The sequence below is a fragment of the Acromyrmex echinatior genome, chromosome 4 (assembly GCF_024713525.1).
Source record: "Acromyrmex echinatior isolate Ae372 chromosome 4, ASM2471352v2, whole genome shotgun sequence".
Classification (NCBI taxonomy): domain Eukaryota; kingdom Metazoa; phylum Arthropoda; class Insecta; order Hymenoptera; family Formicidae; genus Acromyrmex; species Acromyrmex echinatior.
In genome coordinates, this window is record NC_141855.1 from 9,984,934 (window position 1) to 10,003,492 (window position 18,559).

At 37.1% G+C, this 18,559-nt stretch overlaps 1 protein-coding gene and 1 long non-coding RNA gene across 3 annotated transcripts in view; one reads left to right on the plus strand and one right to left on the minus strand.

Annotated features, from left to right (window-relative positions):
• Window positions 1–18,559, plus strand: part of LOC105152371 (RAS oncogene family member Rab26) — a 178,312-nt gene that overhangs the window by 72,244 nt on the left and 87,509 nt on the right. The window lies entirely within an intron of this gene.
• LOC147909959 (uncharacterized) lies at window positions 3,680–17,699 on the minus strand. The gene is made up of 2 exons (XR_015545065.1): window positions 7,507–17,699; window positions 3,680–6,185 (listed from the first exon to the last, which is right to left on the minus strand). It is a non-coding gene; the product is annotated as an uncharacterized LOC147909959 (long non-coding RNA).

Consider the following 18,559-nt stretch of genomic DNA (forward strand, 5'->3'; position numbering starts at 1 on the left):
CCTCTTTCACATAGTCCGCCATAGTACAGATCGAAGCTATGCCCTGTCAGGATGAATTCTCTACTCTTTTTTTTTTTTTTTTTGCTACCGAATGTGAATTTATTTGACACGCGATGCGTCCACGAATATACGAGCTACTGCAATTTCAACGCGGCTGCATAAATTTCGTCTGATATCGGCGAAAAACGCGATAAACGCAATATCGATGTTACAAGTACGGCTGCCACAGCGGTCGCGCTCGTTCGCATAATGAATTATTACGCGGTATTATTACAGGCGATGCCCGTGAAAGAGATCTCGAAATAACGTGTTATTGTGACCTCGATCGTGTTCCCATCGCGATGCATTTAATTCGGCTATTTGCTTGGCTCGTTGCCCGATTTTCGTTCGATCTTCTCGCCGTTACACGTTGTTGCGTCTTTGCAACTGGATATACATATATGCCGCATGTCAGACTTCGTAGACAATATGTCTTTCAACAGAGATAACAAGCCGAGTTTCTGGGAACGTGCAATGTGTTCATATTATCTTGGGATTAATTCTTTTGTCACTATGGGCAATCTATAAGAGATATTTTTCTTCACATTCTCCGAAACGGCTATAGATCTTCGATTATGGTTTATAGTATGTTATGTTTAGATTGTCACACAAATGTTGATTTTGTATCAACAATTTTCCTATAATTTTTTACATAATTCATATAATTATGATAATACATTTTAAGTAAAGAGAAACGTATAATCGAAATAAAGCGTGAAATAAAAATGCGTCATATATAAGAGGATGAGGAAAGAATGAATTGAAGTATTACCTGAATCTCAATCATATTATTCATATTATATAACAATTGTTAATGTTACACATTCAATATTAATATTATGTATTTATTCATCGCATATTATGAGTGGCACGTCGGTGCCATCTTCTTTGCCATCTTCATAAAAGGATTAATAGAATCCTTTTACGGAGAGAGGCTTACATGATCTCAGTTGTGCCACTCGAGGGTTGAGCGCTGCAAAGGCGATACGTAATTAAGATTCGCCGAGGAACACGCTCCGTAATCGTCCATAATCACGTGCTTGATTAGGGCAATAATTAGCGGCGCTTCTCCGATTACGCGCACACGGTGGGTACTCCTGTACTCTTCAGTCTGGACCTCTGTAAGAGGGGGGAGAGGGGAAGAGGGGAAGAGGAGCATCCCATCGACGCGACGCGGTGCGGTGAGATGTCGCCGTCGTGGAAAAGGGGCCGATATCGTGTGACTTCGGGCCCCGGGGAATCCCTCGATCCGGGAACCAATAAAAGGGGAGGCCCCCCGACCATATTTAAGGCTAACCGGATTCATTAGAATAAGGAACGAGGGGATCGCACGATCTACTGTGCGCTGTACGTGGCGCGAACCGGAGAAAGGGTCTCGGTTCCCCGCTACTTGGGTGCCTATCGAGTGTACTCCTACACGCGGTGCGTTCGGTGGCGTGTTGTGTCAGACATGTTGAACGATGACGGACCTTTCTCAGAAACGCCGTACTTTGCTTCTGTCTTTTTGGATGGAAGGTAGCTTGATGAGCAAATAATATAACAGAAAGTGTAGAAGAAACAAGTACTTATTGTATCTTAGAAAAATTTAATGCTAAATTTTTTTGTTTAACAACTATGGTTCTTTAATGTGTTGTGTATTAAGAAAAGAACGCGGAATATATCGACTGTTTGTAACAGTCTGCAATAGCAGTTAGCCATAACAATGATAATGATAACAATTTCAGTTAATCGGCATTAAATCCATATTTTATTCACATGTTATTTAATATTTATTTTGTTTTTGTTATTTATTTTTCATGCAATTTTGCGGTACACGCATATACAAAGAATATGCTTTGTGCAGAGATAATTTAAACATTTAGTATAACAATCAAAATATATGCCCTTATGCTTAAATTGTTTGCATTTAATATAAATCAATAATTTTATATAACTATTTTAATAAATATATTTGTTTCAATAATTTTATGCAGTACGTAGTTTCGTATAAAAGAGAGAATACAAATTTCTCTTACATAGTTCTTTTCCAAAATCTCAATTTATTTATAAGTTTTCTTGACTTAACGTTCTCGAGTATCGATCGCCGGCTGGCTGTTTAATTCTTCATTCATTTCAAAATAGCGAAAATATATTTTATCATATCGTGCGATGCGACAATCGCACACTGCGTTATTGTTCATTTAAAAGAACACATAAAAAATAAGGAGGCCACATAATTTGATTAAGTCTGGAAATGATTAAAAGTCGGTCGAACTGAGGCTGACGTATCATACGACGCGTTCGAATGAAACTTGAATCGGGGGAGGCATTCCCCCCCCTCGTTCCTCCAATCAGCATCGCGCACGAAAGCTCAGCGTCGTTTCGTATACCAACCCAGCGTCCTGCTCCTCTGATCCTTCGCCAAGGATTCTATTGTCCTTGGCAATCTTCGCCATGAACACGCTCTCATGCTTATCCTTCTAACTTGGCGTGTCCTCTCCTTCCTATTGCGTGTCGAAAGGCGAATCCTTTCTCTTCTTATTGCCACGCATGTTGCCTTTGACTTTTGACCGCTCGATCTCTACACAGAAGTAGAAATCCTCTTTCGTGATATCCTGGTAAATATTGGCACGTGGTAGCGCGAGGAGCAAGTTCGAAACTGTTCCAAAACCGAGAGACCGGTTGAGCTCACGAAGGTCTTGGCGGCGCGCGAGTGTGAGTTTCTCTGAGAGGGAGGGGCGAGAAGCACCTGTTATCCTGCGCCAGGACGACTCTGCGCTGGTCGGGACTTCCGGATCGATATTGCTCAGCCGCATGTGAAGTTATTAAGTACGACCGAGCTACGACGTGAATCGTCTTCTTCGTGTTATGCTTGAATTAATCGGGATGAAGTTTAGAGGAAGTCTTTGACTTTATCTCCTGTGTAAACGTTTTGTTTATGTTCAACGCAGCTTATTACTTTGTATTGAGCTCTGCATTAAGCGTTACGATTGATTATAAATAAGTTCATTTGGGATTTTAATAACTTGAATGCATCTTGATTACATATTATGAAAACTATCAAGATTTTATAAAATTGTCATAATATTACAATTTAAAAGTTACATAAAAATTTTATAAAAATTTCATACAAAATTCCAGATTTAAATCACTACATCAGCCGTATCAAGAAATCGAATTAAATAACTAAAAAAAAACATGGAAACTGCATAGTTGGAAAATTTCAGAATTCCTGGGATCTTCAGATGCTGTTCAGAATATTTAATTATCGAACCTTCGTTATTTGATTTGCAATAATTAAAGGTTCTTTAGTGAGTAAGATTAACGAGCTGCTAACAAGTCGCAATCAGAACGATTATCATAATCAATGACGCATAAAGATAACCGTGAAGTTATGCTCTTTAAAAATATTATGAACTGTTATTATGCAGATTTTATTACAATCGATAATTGCTAAATAAATCTCTTTACAGTTTGGAACAATAATTGTAATTTTCAGCATATTTTATTTGATTAAAATAAAATTAAAAATTAATTTGATCAAAATTATAACAGTATTAATTGTTATTATTTAAATTATAGAATTGCAAATGAAAGGTCATGTTTAATTCATTAAAATTGTTTGAATGTGGAAGAGATAAGGAGAAAAAATACATATATATTAATTATATTAAATTATATTAAAAACAGCGATGAATATCACGAACATAAGGTCACATGTATCAGTGAAGTACTCACAAGTGTTTTCCCTTTCAATGTTGGTCGTGTTGCTTGAAGTGTCTTACGGAGACCACCAGTGAAACTCTTCACCCTAAAACTTGTTCCTTTTTTCCAGAGAAAACCGCGGTCCTTAGTACGGATTTAATGAGTCTCGTGCATTCAACTGCTCTCCAGACTCAATGGCGTAACTTTAAAAGTCTCCTGCTTCCTTATAAAGATAGCTTTGTACATTGCAGAAACAGTTCTGTCTATTAATCAGATACAATAACAGTTTTGTTTATTAATTAATCTATCAAACAGTTGGCAAACAGTTTTCACAATTCATGTCACAGTTATCGGATAGATGAATAAACGTGACAACACGCGTTAACTTTACCATCCATATAGTTACACCATCATGTACATATATAACTTTTTCTCAAATCTCCTCTTTTTCGTTAGTCAGCGTTCCTGCAAATTTTAAATATTTACGTGCCCCGTAGTAATCTATGTCCCGGGGAAAAGCCCCGACAACGCAAGCAACGAGAACAAAGTAGCTTCGTTAAATGCAAATCGCTTCTGGAAGCGATCCAACAAAGAATATAAAGGACATTTTACGAGAGTAAAAGGCATGGCCGGTGATATTTCCGCTTGATTCAAGCGTCTTCGAGACGCGATCATCGATCGGTGTTTAGTTTCGCGTGAATTCAGAAGCGTCTTATGTCACCAAAATATAATACTAAAATTATTTATATGCAAGATAGAATTTTATATTTATATTATTACAATATAATAATTAAAAATACATTTTTGCGAAAGTATCGTATTTAGATGTTTTTCTCTGTTGTTATCGTGCGCCATTTAGTCGACGTATGTCCGTGAACATGAGCATTAAATACGATAAACAGCGATGGTATCGAGATACGGGCTGTGTAAGGGTGGAAGATGAAAATGAGGGTGGCATAAGCGCCGGCGCCAAACGATCCAGTCGATAAACATCGAGTCAAGCGTCCTGTGTGCAGGTCAGACCATCCTTTCCGACTACCACAAAATTCAATGATGTAAAATGCAAAGGGTGGTGCGGAACATTATAAGGGTTCATAAAGGTGGAATGATGATGAATTCGTGAAAAATAAACTGGTATTCATGAACCGCAATGAGGTCGCTATGATGACACATAATGGTAATATATTAATTTGACAATTTGATTAAAAAAATTAATATTATATATATACATTAATGATGTTGTATTCTATAAAAATTATTAAATTCTAAGAAACGACTTTTTTTTACCTTAAAAAAATTATTTACTGAATTACATAAGTATTATAATTAAGGAGAGATCGAAAAATCAGAGATGTACGATGATAATTATTTTTTATCCCCCATTTAAAATTCATTTTCAAAAGATGGTATGAAATCACAGAAAGATTATCAGTGGATTTATTTATATCAGAAGAATGTCCTTTTATTCTTTTTAGCTCTTCTGAGAATGTTCTAAAATGTTTTAAGTTCTTATCGTTAAAGAAAGAAAATTATGTCTTTGTAATTTTGACGTCGTAATTATGATATTTTATGATTTTGTGAAACAAAATTCATTTTTGTAAACCCTGGAGTAATTTTTTGTAAAATCTAAACTTTCGAATTATTATATCGTAATATAATATTATTTCTAACTTTAACTGAAAATCTACGATATTTAGGATACCTAATAAGAACAGAAATTCGTTCGTTTTTGTTTCATTTTTTTAAATTATATTGTAAAATTCAATTTGGGACGTAAAATAGAATGACCGCAATGCGATTTCTAATATTGTTAACCATTTGCGAGGAGATTGCAGTGGTTTATTTTCAGGTTTATCCCAAAAGTAGCACAGCATTACGGTGACTGGAATATATGTCCTAAGTCCATATGGTAACGTGAACATCATCCTTTTTCTTTCTGTTTCGGAATCGTAACATTTGCCATGAATTTCATCCAGGATTCCAAATGTGTCCGCCGAATAAACCGAGCAATTTAGTTCGCTACAGCAACGTGCGGAATTACCTGTATCTTCTTTCACATACATTGCTCGTTTCGCAAAAGACGCTTCTTTCTCTCGACACTCACCTTAAACTGCTTACTGGTCAATCTCTCGATCGGTGTTTATTTTTGGGGTATTACAGTCATAATTCTAACTGAATACACGATTGAATTTTATTCAGTTATAATAAGATGACATATATTTGATACACAAGCATTTCCTATACAATCAATATATATCTAAATTGCAATAGACTTAACTTTCTCAACTAACATTACACTATTATTTTACGAACATCTAAAGTATCGAAGGTGCGACAACGATAATATTTTCCAAAGCTTTCGCCAGTCGAATTTCCATTTAGTTGCGTAGATTCGAGTGCACACAGATAAAAGCTAAAATTTGCTTCATTTATAGTGGGTGCGTCATCGTCGTCTAGTCTTTCTGCAATCCGGAAATTAGTTGTTAGTAGTTAACGACGATTAAGATGGGGGGTTAACGAGGGAATTTACGCGAGTTTCCCTTCGCAGAAGTGACGACGGTTCCGGGAGGCAGCGATGCCGATGCGGGACCGAAATAACCGAGATTTATTTCGCGAGGGGTCCGAGACCGTTTGGCGCTAAACCCTGTTAAATGGTGCCCACGCATACATAAACACGCACTCGTGGCGGATGCCTTAGCGCCGCATAACTTTGCGCTTTCGATGCAACGCCACGCATAGGCCTGATTTATCCGCATTGCCGTCGCCCAGAGTTCCGTATTTCTCCGATCGAGAAAATCATTCCACGCGAAGAGAATTGTTCAAATTATTACACGATGCGAATCATGAAGGAAGGAAAAATGGAGACCGCGTATTATACCGTTTCCACATTTTTCTCACGTAAGATTATCCCGGTGAAATTTTTCCAACGCGAATGGTATCTGTTTTCTCTTTATATGTTTCATAATATGCGGATCCCGCTTCAGTAGAGGGATATAAAAACAGTGAATTAAGTTCATGTAAACATGTATATTATTTTTTCCGAGTTGTAGGTTTTTCTTTTCGTTCTCCATTGGAGTAATGTGGAGCTACTCGTAGATGGTGATGGAAATAGTTTCATCTTTGGTATGTATTTATAAATACAAACCCTATCTTCTGAATATTCCTCACTGATTTCACACATTTTGTTGAATTTACTCATTTTAGTTCGTTCTCTTATTGCCAGCAGTACATAATAACAATAAACAATACTCTATATCTTCAGGATATTTCTCGTTGATTTCATACATTCTGTTCATTGAGTTTACTCATTTCAATTTGTCCTCTAGAAGTACTTAATAATTTACTAATTTGCGTTAGAAGTAATTGGTTGGAAAGTTTGACCATTTCGAGCGCCTCCCATAAAGATAATAGACTACACATTACTGAAGTACAAAAATGGTTATAAATATGAAACAAGGTGAAACGGAGAACACATGTTTGTATATAAACTTTAATTACTGTTTTTTGTATCCCCGATCCGCTGCGCCGATCGAAATGAATCCCACGTATTACAAAACATCCTGTAAGTGTGTTCCGATTAAAAATTGCGACTCGATGATCGATGCGGAACGCAGAGTTAATCGAATTTTCCGCAGAATATCTCGCGGATGCAGTGATGCAGAATCACGGAGCATTCGAGGTTGCGAATTGTGGGCGTCCGGAGATCGAGGGAAGGGTTCGTGAAAGGGCCCGCGTGCGGTTGGAGTGGGACGACGTGTGGGACGGCACCGTGGTACCTGGTACCTGCGAAGGTGGTACGGAGGCCAACAGTTAGCGCCAGACGGTCAAAAAACTCGCTGGACCGGCTGCCACCGCGCGGGCCTCTCCTCTTCTTCTGCTCGTCGCTTTTTCCGCTCGTCCTTTTGCGCCGCGCGAGCCTCGCGCGGCGTTAAATATCGGGAACATTCATTCATCCCGGCTTACTTTCAAGCGCACACCCTCGAAGAAGGCGCGATTGCGGCTATCTAAAAAACTATTATCCGAATCCTGAGTTCGAATCCTGATCTTAAGATATATTTAGGATTATTTTTTTGTCGTTATTGGCATGCGCGAATATTGTTTGTATTTGTCGACGCGTTTCTCTCGACCCAATATATTGGGTTTATGATTAACTAAATTACGAGCAATATACGTTTTAATTCTCGTAGCCTCGGGGATCATCGAGTATTCGATTACGAATAAATTAATGGAATATTATTCTCACATATATGTATATCGTTAAATTACTCTCTATATTAAGGATGCGTACGTGATTATATGATTCATTATTACAATACATAATTCATATTAACGAACATACACGTATATCGCTGTATAAAATTAAGATTATACATTTATTATAGTAAAAAATGTAGGCCTCTTCCTCCTGGCATTTATTGTCGATCTTATACTTAAGATCGTCTTATAAAAACTGTTATTAGTATCTAAAAGATTATTTATTTATTTTGAAATAAGAATGAATTATGAATATCGTCCATACAATTATAGATATTTATTAATTTAATTGAAAATGTATTTTCTAATTCCACATGGAAAGAACGATTTTATTAAAGTATCTAAAAATTTAGCTCGATACATATCTGAAAATTTCATTGGATTTCAAAATAATTATTGTGGAACGCTCCGTAATAAGCAATGTTGCGAAAAGTTTCGATATTCTAGCAACCAGTTTGAATGCGCGCGCATTTTATATAATTATTTTATAGCAGTTATTTTCAGCTTGAGATAATAGTAAGTTATTTTTTTATACAAAGCGAGTAATGCAAAATCTCATAATGTAAAAGAAAAAAAGGCTTAAATAAATATGTTTAGCATTAAAAACGAGAGACAATATAAAAATACGCGCTTGAGTTTTTTTCGGTTATTCGACGAAATTAATTTCGGCGAGTAACGAAACCTAAAATGAAAGGATGTAGAAGGTATCCTCGCGGTGACATTGTAACCGGCCGAAAAGAGCCCTCTTTGTGTTCGTGAAGCCGATATAGGGAGGGAGCCCAGGAAGAAAAAAGCGAGAGGAAGGTGGGGCGGGGTGGGGAGAGTGAGGCGAAGCGACAGGAAGAGCTAGGCTCCCTTTCCTCTCATGATTCTCCCCGAATTTGCATGCGGGGCCGTCTTGGACCGGTCGAGATATCGATTCGCAGGTGGCTGCCCGGGGGGATCGCTTACAATACGATTTATTACGGGGGACCACCTGCTCGTAGAAATCTCAATCGCGCTGCCTGAACGCCGCCATCGCCGGGCAATGACGGATGCGCTTCCTCTCCGCTTCCCACGGATCTTCATTAGGACCTTTTTCTGGTCTTCGCACGTCTTCTTGCCAACTTTCCTGAATTATGCGCGCGATTCTTTGTTTCCGTTCACGGAAAGTAAAACTGGACGTTGAACTGGAATTCAGCAATTTTTAAATTCCTCCTCATGCTACAGTTTGTCACTTGATAATTTTTTCAAACAATTTTTAATAATTTAGAATTGTCAGTTATATATAAAGGAAAACTGAAATATAATTATAAATATTAAATGAATATTAAATATGAATATTATGAATAGTTCAAATCGATCAAGAGCTTACCTTATTTCCTTGAAAAATTATATAAATTAACGAGTAAAATTTTATTTTCCGTAAAAGCGCAACTCCATAATGTATTAGAGTCAAGATTTGTGTTGATATATGTAGGAAAAATAAATTTTCTATTTACGATCGTTAAAGATCGTAAAAAACGAGGCGATTTAGTTGGACTCGCATTGGACTGGTGAATAATGATATAATACTATAATAGGTGAGAGGAGGAGGAGTTCTCTCTCCGATTTATGCACTGGAAAAAAGAATCTACAATGGTCGCATTAATTGGAATTTTAATGGAAAATGGACAAATCAGAATTTTATAGTTAAATTTATAATTTCAGTCGCAATAACTAGATGTCCAATTATGATGACCGGAAATCTGATTGATATGATCAGAATTTGTCGCAAAATTTATTCATTCTCAACTAGAATTTTCAGGAAGCTATAATATAATATTACAGCTATAATATTAAGCTTTTTGGAGAAAACGGGATTTTTTTCAAAATTTGGCAATGGCAGTTGACTTTAATGCTCAATTCATCTTCAGTTATGCATCTGTAAAGCTTATATCAGATTATAAATTAGAGATTGAAGATTGAAATTAAAAATTAGAATTTGATCAATTAGATAATTTTAATTATAAGTTATTTCATTCAATTGGTTAAATTTTAATCTCCAATTCTCAATCTTTAATGCGTAATCTGATACGCCGGCTTAAGAATCTATAATAGTCTTTCCAGGCGAATCAAGACTTAATAATTGAGAATATATACTAATTGTAAGTTCTTTATACAAAAATGTAATAGATTTTCTACAATAAGTCATTATTTAAGCTTTAAGTCTTAAGCCTGTAAGGCGTGATCTACAATATGCGGATTAAGCTTGATGTAAGAAATAAGAGTAAGAAATTGACCAATCACAATTGATTATTTTTCTCATATTCGATTGTGATTGGTCAATCTCTTACTCTTACTTCTTATCAAGCTTATTCCGCATATTGTAGACAAGGAGATCTAAGAAATTGATCAATCATAGTCAATTATTTCACTTTCGATTGTGACTAAATTTCTTACGGCTTAAGACATAAGCCGTTATTCATAATCAGTTCTTATATTCGAGATCGTTTTAAGTTCAATGTTAAGATGTCATGAATCAATCAGAGAGTCACATTATCGTCTTAAGACATTACTTAAGATGATTTTGAAATAAGAACGACTATGAATATCGACTTAAAGCTTAAATAATGGCTTATTGTAGAATCTATATAAAAACACATATGTATATAAAAGATGTAGCGTATTTCCAGCAAATTGTTATTGATAATTGCAATTCTTCCTTTGCACAAATTCGGCAGCGCGTCAGTGCATTGAATGAATCTTTGAATGAATCTCTCGATCGACAGAAAATCACGCGAATTTCCGATGATAAAAACGGGAAGACTCTCTCGAACAGATCTCGAAAGAAGGTGATGGACAGATCAACGAAGCGAGTAACATCGGCGTAGACTTGCAGGGCGGTATCATCGAACGTCAGGAGGCCGTGGCCAACTTCTTTTTTTTTTCACGTTGCATCGAACGTAGACACGGACAAATCGATATCGCTATTCAGCGTGGTGCAGCGAATTTCGCGTTTTCCTACTGCGGCCGATCGACCCCTCTCTCTCTCTCTCTCCCTCTCTCTCTCGGGGTCACTGACACGACGACTGCCGTTTGATAAAATTGCAGCCGCCACCGGAAATCTCGTCGTCACTGCGCGTGGCCATGTCAAAAATACCGTAAACCGATATCGCGAGCCGGTCGCACTTCAGTCTCGGAGTCGTGTTTCCGCTTCTTCAAACGTTGACTTCTCTCGATGTTCGCGAATTTCCGCGAGTGCATTTTTTTATACGTGATGACCATGATTGTCGAGTCGATGTAATGACATTCGCTTGTTCATTCGTTAGTTCATTGTTTGTGGTGTGAGCTGTCCATTAAAATAGGTCGCGAATTGCACACGCTGTAAATTTCTTTGTCGATGAGTATCGATCGCGGCCGCGATATATGCACTTTTTTTTAGTATGTCGTCGGGAATTATTTTCCATTTCGCGAGGTGCAGCTCAGGCAGACGTTTACGGTCGACAAGGGCGACATTCGTAAAAATAAGGCTGTTAAAGTTCGAGCAGATCTCGGATGAACGGAAAGTCACGTAATATTTTCAGTTTCCTATTAATTTTGTACAATGACATTCTATATTAGAGAACATTTGCTTCAAAGTTCAATCACTCGTTCATGTCTATTTATGGCGACTCTGTGGAGTAACTGTGTGAATGTAAATTAACGTAAGTATAATAATATTACGAATTTTAATCAGTTTGTTGATCCCACGTATACATTTTTGATCACCATTCTTTCTAATCAAATTTTTAGGAAGATAAGAGAAATAAATAAGAAAACTATATATTTAAAACTCCTTTTTTGTTCATGATTCTAAAACTAACGATAATCTACATATGTTTTCACATTTTACAAGAATATATGTATAAAATTTTTAACACAACTTCGCAATTCTGTTACATCCTTTCATTTATTCTGCTTCAATTTACATTCTAGTTTTTAATTTTCATACGTTACATCTCCCAGTTTATCAGTTGAACTTTTTGATTCACAGATCGAACATTACGGGTTGATTTCGTGTATTTGTCCGACAGTTCAATCGAAGATGGTACGGCAATTAAATGTACCTTTCATTAAATACACATGTTCCCATCTCTCACTTCATTATTATAATGCAATCTTTTAAAATACAATTAGCTACGTAATTAATCCTATACGTAAATCAAAGAGAGATACATCGATGCCACGCATCGATTGCGTTTGGATCGCCGATAAACGTGCTCCTCGCTCCCGGCGGAATATTGTTCGATCGCGGAACATTTCGCGATGCAGAGGGGAGGGAGCTGCAGACGGCCGACCTTAATCAGCCATCCGCAGCCCGTAGGACCCAGTCGATCGTATGAAGCTCCCGACGACTTCTTGTCGCTCCTGCGATCTTGCTCTAGCACAGGCCCTCTCCTCGTTTCTACCATGTACACGGTAGAGAGAGCGTGACTCTCTCCCGCGTGGCAGCACCGGTTTGGTCTTAACGATCCCGCGAGAAGGAGGAGGTCGCTCGCTAGCGTTTCCTTTTCAGCTCTCCGCTTCTCTCCTCTCTACGCCGGAGTAGACCTCCACCATCGCCACGTCGGACTTGTTCTCTAACTCGCGTAACGGCGCGTGGCATGCGATGTTACGTCGTACGTCTCCATCTCGGATTCGGCGGCCGTCACATCCGCGTTAGACTGTCTTATTTCCATGATGTAACACGGCGTTAGATACAATCTCGGCGAGTTCAGACTCGCGATGTTACGAAAATGGCGAAATCTCGACTTTAGCTCGCGTGACGATGAATAACAATGATAACCGATACGAGGTACAGCTGTCTTTCGCTATTAGAGCAGCGAAAAATTGGGTTTGTCGATCGCTATTATATCGATTTCAAGCGTCCGAATATCGACATTCAGCAGAATTTTTGTCTTCTCTCTCTCTCTCTCTTTATCTATCTATCTAATCTATCTATTTATTTCTCTCGTTCGCTCGCTCGCTCGCTCGCTCCTGGTATGTATGTGTACGTGTATTTGACGCGCATGCACTTTGCGGTTACAGTTGGTAACGAGAGGAGGTAACTCGCCTCGATGACGGGACAGTTGGACGGCCCCGCGCTCTTTTGCCTGAGCGACGATGTAATTTTCTCTCGGTTATTTCTCTTCGCGCGGCATTCGCGTGACCGGCTTGGTCCGCGTTATGTTCGCCTGATACCACGGGCAGCCGGACGCAGACGTGCAAGATGGCACGCCCAGCTGTCGCCACGCAGACGCCGTCGACGCTGACAGCCGCCACGGCAACAGGATCGCATATACCGGCCATGGTGTCCCGTCGTCGTTGTACCCGGGATCACGCACGGCCTTGCTATCGCGAGTGACGCGTTAGCGTTGGCATGGCCAGCTAATAATAGTGATAATGCCGCCGCGTGCGCACTCGCGCAACGAACTCGCCGAACGATACCGCGCCTTCGTAGCGCTGCGATCTTGCAATCCTGCGAGTCCGCAGAAATTTCTACGGAAATCAAGCTCTTTCTTTAGCTAAAAATCGATTTTGTACCGTAACTCGATCGCCGAACAATTTCAATTATTAATTAATCCATAATCAGTTTTTCGGACTTGCTGGATTTTAGAAACATGATTGCATTTAGAAAGAGAATTTTGTTATAATATATAATAGAGGTATATATGTAAAGAATTGAGATGGGTACGAGATTTTTTTTCTTTACATGACGGCAGACAAGTAAGTGCTGATTGCGTAAGGATTGACTACGCTCATGTCAAAGTAATTTTCATATTAGAACTACAGACTATTTTAATTTCCATGGCTACTGTATTTTTCAAAAGAAGAGGTGGAGGGGCAAACTAAATCGATCAGTTTAATTGTTTGTATTGTAACAAAAATTATGGAAAATCTTAGAAAATGCACCGTTATGAATAATTAGATAAAATAGAACGAATCAGTTATTGTAACTTGTAGTTAACATAGTTTTGATAGTCGTAGTTAAAGAGACCATGGTGCATAACTACAAAGAGAATTTCTTTAAAATCTTAAAGTTTTTTTGTTTCTATATTAGTTTTTATGAAAAATGTAGAAGAATTTGTAGTTCATTATTTGAAAGTGTATATGACAACTCTTATATTTTAGAAGTAAGTCGTAAATATCATTAGTACATCGAATTATTAGTATATCGAATTAGTACATCATGCATTTTGATTATAAATACTGATCTAAGCACTGTATATTTCAGCACTACATAAAACTTTGAAAATCTAAGTGATTATGTGATGATACAAATTATTCGACTAGACATTTCTTAATCTTTTTTGAATGTTCAGTACGTTTTTTAGATGCTTCTTGAAATTATTTTAGCACTGCCATATATTCTTATATGATGCATTCTTATATTTTATATATGCATACATATAATATATTTATTTCTTTTTCAGAGATATATCCAATATCACAAAAACATCTTTTCATTATTTTATAATGAAAATTCGTAAATATACGCTTACGAGGATCTTTAAATATTTTTAATGATTTATATTAAGCAGTTGATTCAGTTTTATTCATAACGTAGCAAATAAACGAACCGGAGCGAGCATGCTTGACGCCATTTAAATGTATCTAACAGAAGTTGCGGGAAAAAAGAGAATAGAAAAGGATCAAGTACTTGCATTTAATAAAGAAAAACAGTACGGAAAAATATGCAGTCTTGCTAAAAAGTATCTCGTTTACTAACCACTCTAAACTCCTTTTCGAGAATTTCGACTGAATCGTTAAATCTATCGTCCAACCGCGGACGTTTCCACACTTATGCTAATTGGAAAGCTTTCAACGCGAGCTTTTCTCTGTCTTTCTTCAACGCGTATTCGACCGTTCGATTTTTCCTTTGTTTGCAGTCTCCTCGATTACGCTGTTCCCCCTGTTCGGTGTAAAACTCCACTCTCCATAGACCTCTCCGTCGCGTTGTCGCCGCTTGCGCGGTCATACAATTTACATCTCTGTGGCATGCATATTTTCGCGATATGTAAATCGTTTCTTCCTGTTGTTACCGTTGTGACAGCGGCGTTGTTCCACATCCGCGGCAGCGAATTTGCATAATTAAGACAACGAACGGATGAATCTTCGGTTCTCCTCGGAGATTTCACGTGGCGACGCGTCTTATTCTTTCGTCGCGACCGAAACTCGAAGACGTGCGGTATAAATAAAAGAGAAGAGCTCAGTGAGAAAAATTTAATAGATAAATTGCGAATAAAACTTCGTTATCATTAGGTGTAGAGAGAAAGTGAGACAGCTTTCATTTAAATTTTACGTTTGCAGTGCAGTATTCCTCAGAATAGGATATAATTGGAGATTTGATTTAATAAATCGTGTATGCATTTCTCGATAATAGAAACGATCCCATCAAAGATCCTTTGAATAAATCTTGGCTAACTGATATTCGGCAGTCAATAAGATTGCGAATAAGTCGTTTAATAAGACTGCGATTGGTTTTCGTTTTGAAAATTTAATACTCTCAAAACGACTGAAAAAATTGTAAGAATGGATTATAAAATTTAAGTCTAAAGCAGTGTTTTTCAATCTTTTTCAATTTGCGGTATATTAATTAACAAGTTATTTTCTCGACGTATATCATTAAGTATACATGCTTCAGCGCTCAGCATTCATCTTTTATCTATTTTTTTAGATACTATTAACGATAGAAATAAAAAGCAAAATTTCTGAAATTTTAATTCTTTTGATTATTTTATAAGTGATTTTAATGCAATGCCAACACTGTTTTCATTAAAAACAAGTACACGCAATAGCGGATTACTAATGATTTGCAAATTTAAATTTTTCGGCAAAACTAAGGAGAATTATTAAGTATGTATTTGCTGAGGAGGACTCCAAAGTGAGTTGAAACCATACGAATCTAGATAATTATATTAATTTATGGAATAAAGGAGCATATGCATTTTATTACTGTGCGTATCGTCGAGAATGATATACTCACTCACTACTCACTCCCTCCCCCCTCTCCCTCTCTCTCTCTCTCTCTCTCTCTCTCTCGTCCTTTGTTCTACATTTTGTTTGAATTTGGAGAGTCCGTAAGAGAGACAAGATTACAGTTTCGAATAGCTTGAATAATAACTAAATGTTGATCTTAATTTTGGTACATTTATTTTCAAGCTGTCTATTTATTTCGTTAAAGAATATTATGATTTGGAGACATGCTGTTGTACGTCAACTTTATTAATACAAACACAAACGTGCAGTTGTGAGTGACTCGAGCAAAACTGCACATTACGAGGTACTCACGAATTAAAACAGGCCTGTTCAATCTGAGCTCCAGAGAGCTAAAACGCAAAGCCATTGACGCAAAAAATTCAATGTGAGTAAGATTTTAGAAACTGTAAAGTGTTGATAAGCGTCACTCAGATGTATACCAAGCAACTTTGCAGTTCCCGAAATCTTATCCACATTGAATTTTTTTGCATCGATAGCTTTGCGTTCTGGTTCCGGAGTTCAAATTGGACAGGCCTGAATTAATGTGCGTGAGTTTTTATGTAAACCACAAATTTTTTTCTTCCTTTATTTTCATTAAATTTCCTCCGCAGCGTCGCGAAATAAAAAGTTAAGCAATCGTGTGTGTTTCGATGTGATCGTAGATCGTCGGCATTTGCTGAGGATTGTCTCTTCGCCGCGGATGACCAGAATGACATCCCGTCTGCTTGCTCATTTGCTTACAATATTTGCATCATGCAATCGCAGCCCAGCTGTGTGTCATACATAATGTATCTGCTGAATTGCGTAATGGGACAGCGAAATCGTCGTAAGAGAGAGGAACGATGTGTCGAACGGCGATTGGAAGGAACGGCCAAAAATGGCGGTCGTGCCGTCGTTAAATTCTAGAAACTACGGGCTCGGCCCTCGCTTCTACTACGCCGATTGGCCGATTCGTCTTTGGTTCTCACAGGGGGTCGAAGGCACTTCCTGCCGTGCCAGAGAAGCGTCGCCATCCTGTGGTGAGCTTTCAAAGTACGGAAAGCCCCACGCAAGTGAATTATTCATCAAACCCACCCTCCGCGCGCCCGACTCTTCACCCTCCTCCTCGGCTACACCTATTTCGGGGCTGAGGGGTTGGTAATTTCTGGCGGGAGCGCGATTTTATCGGCCGCGAATACGCAAGGGTTGACTCGTGAAAAAGCTCGTAGAGGGATGACGATGGCTCTGCTTGTCTCTCGAAGGAGCATTCTATTTGTAAAATTAATAAATTTGTAACATTAGATATCTTTATTCTGCAGGTTTCTTGTTCCGTCTAAATAATTTGTCAGAATTAGATCCAATTCCACATGAATTTGTGGTTATTTTCTTTGCCATGTGTTTTAATAATGTAAAAAGATACAGTAAAATTAATTTATTGCAATGGAGAATTATTTTTGCAATGGAGAAATGGTTGAAACTTATTACAATTGCAAAGTCGATATACAATTTATGCCTCAATGACTTGTCTGATAATGAGATTTTCGAAAAATTTGTAAATTCTGTTGTAGATATTGAATATTGAAAGAACTTCTTAAATGATAATGAAGTATCCCAGACAGCTTTGAAAAACTACAAAATAATTATTTAATATCTACCTTTCAAATAGCTTTGAAAAATTACAGAGCAGTTATTCTCGTCAGAAATCTTACATAATTCATGATGAAATGGTATTAAATTAACACGAGATATTCACAGTGTCCTTAAACTCGATCTATGCAAAGATAATGTTGCGACTTCAAAGCACTTTTGAGCTCTAAAAATATAAAAAAATAGCATTGATACAAATACCATGAAATCAAATGCATTCAGAAAAATCTAAGTTTCCCCTTTTAAGAGAGAAAATGATCTTTATTTAGTAAATAATTAAAAAAATAAATTTAATTACCATAACAGATTATCTTCACGGAAAACTCATTTTAAGCGTTAAGGAATTCTCTTGTGAAGTTGTTTACTCGTTGCTAGTGTTTTCATCATTATTTTACCATTATTTTTATTTGTAAGTGATATTGTATATACTTTGTTGACATCAATAGAAAAGCAATTAGAAAATCAATTTACATAAACAGATGTGAAAAAAAAGGTTTGCAGAAAATAATGATCTATCGAGAAAGTTCTGTGTCACAGTAAGAGTCTGCAAATAAATTTAAGAGCGTTCCCTTTATTCTTACAATATAATTGAATAGATATGTTTTTTTAAATGTTTTTCCGCACTTGTTATTTCTTTTTCTTATCATTATTTAAAACAATTTAATTTAACTAGGAAAGACAGTTTCGAGAAAAATAGCTGAAGAGAAATAATTCAATTTCCCATTTCTAATTGAATCTTAATACTGATCTATCGCATTTCATAAGTTTAAATCATCTAGGCCTATCATAATTATTAAGTCCTATCATTGGCTATGTTCAGCAGAAAAAAATTAATCAGTTAGCGCTTAATGATTCTTTAATATGATTGGTTCTTAGTTTTTTCGCTAAATCTAAGTATAGGAATCAATCGTATTAAAGTATCAAGCGCTGATTAGTTTTCTCTGTTGGACGCAGCCAATGTAATATTAACTTTAATCTTGGTTTACCTTGCTGTTTA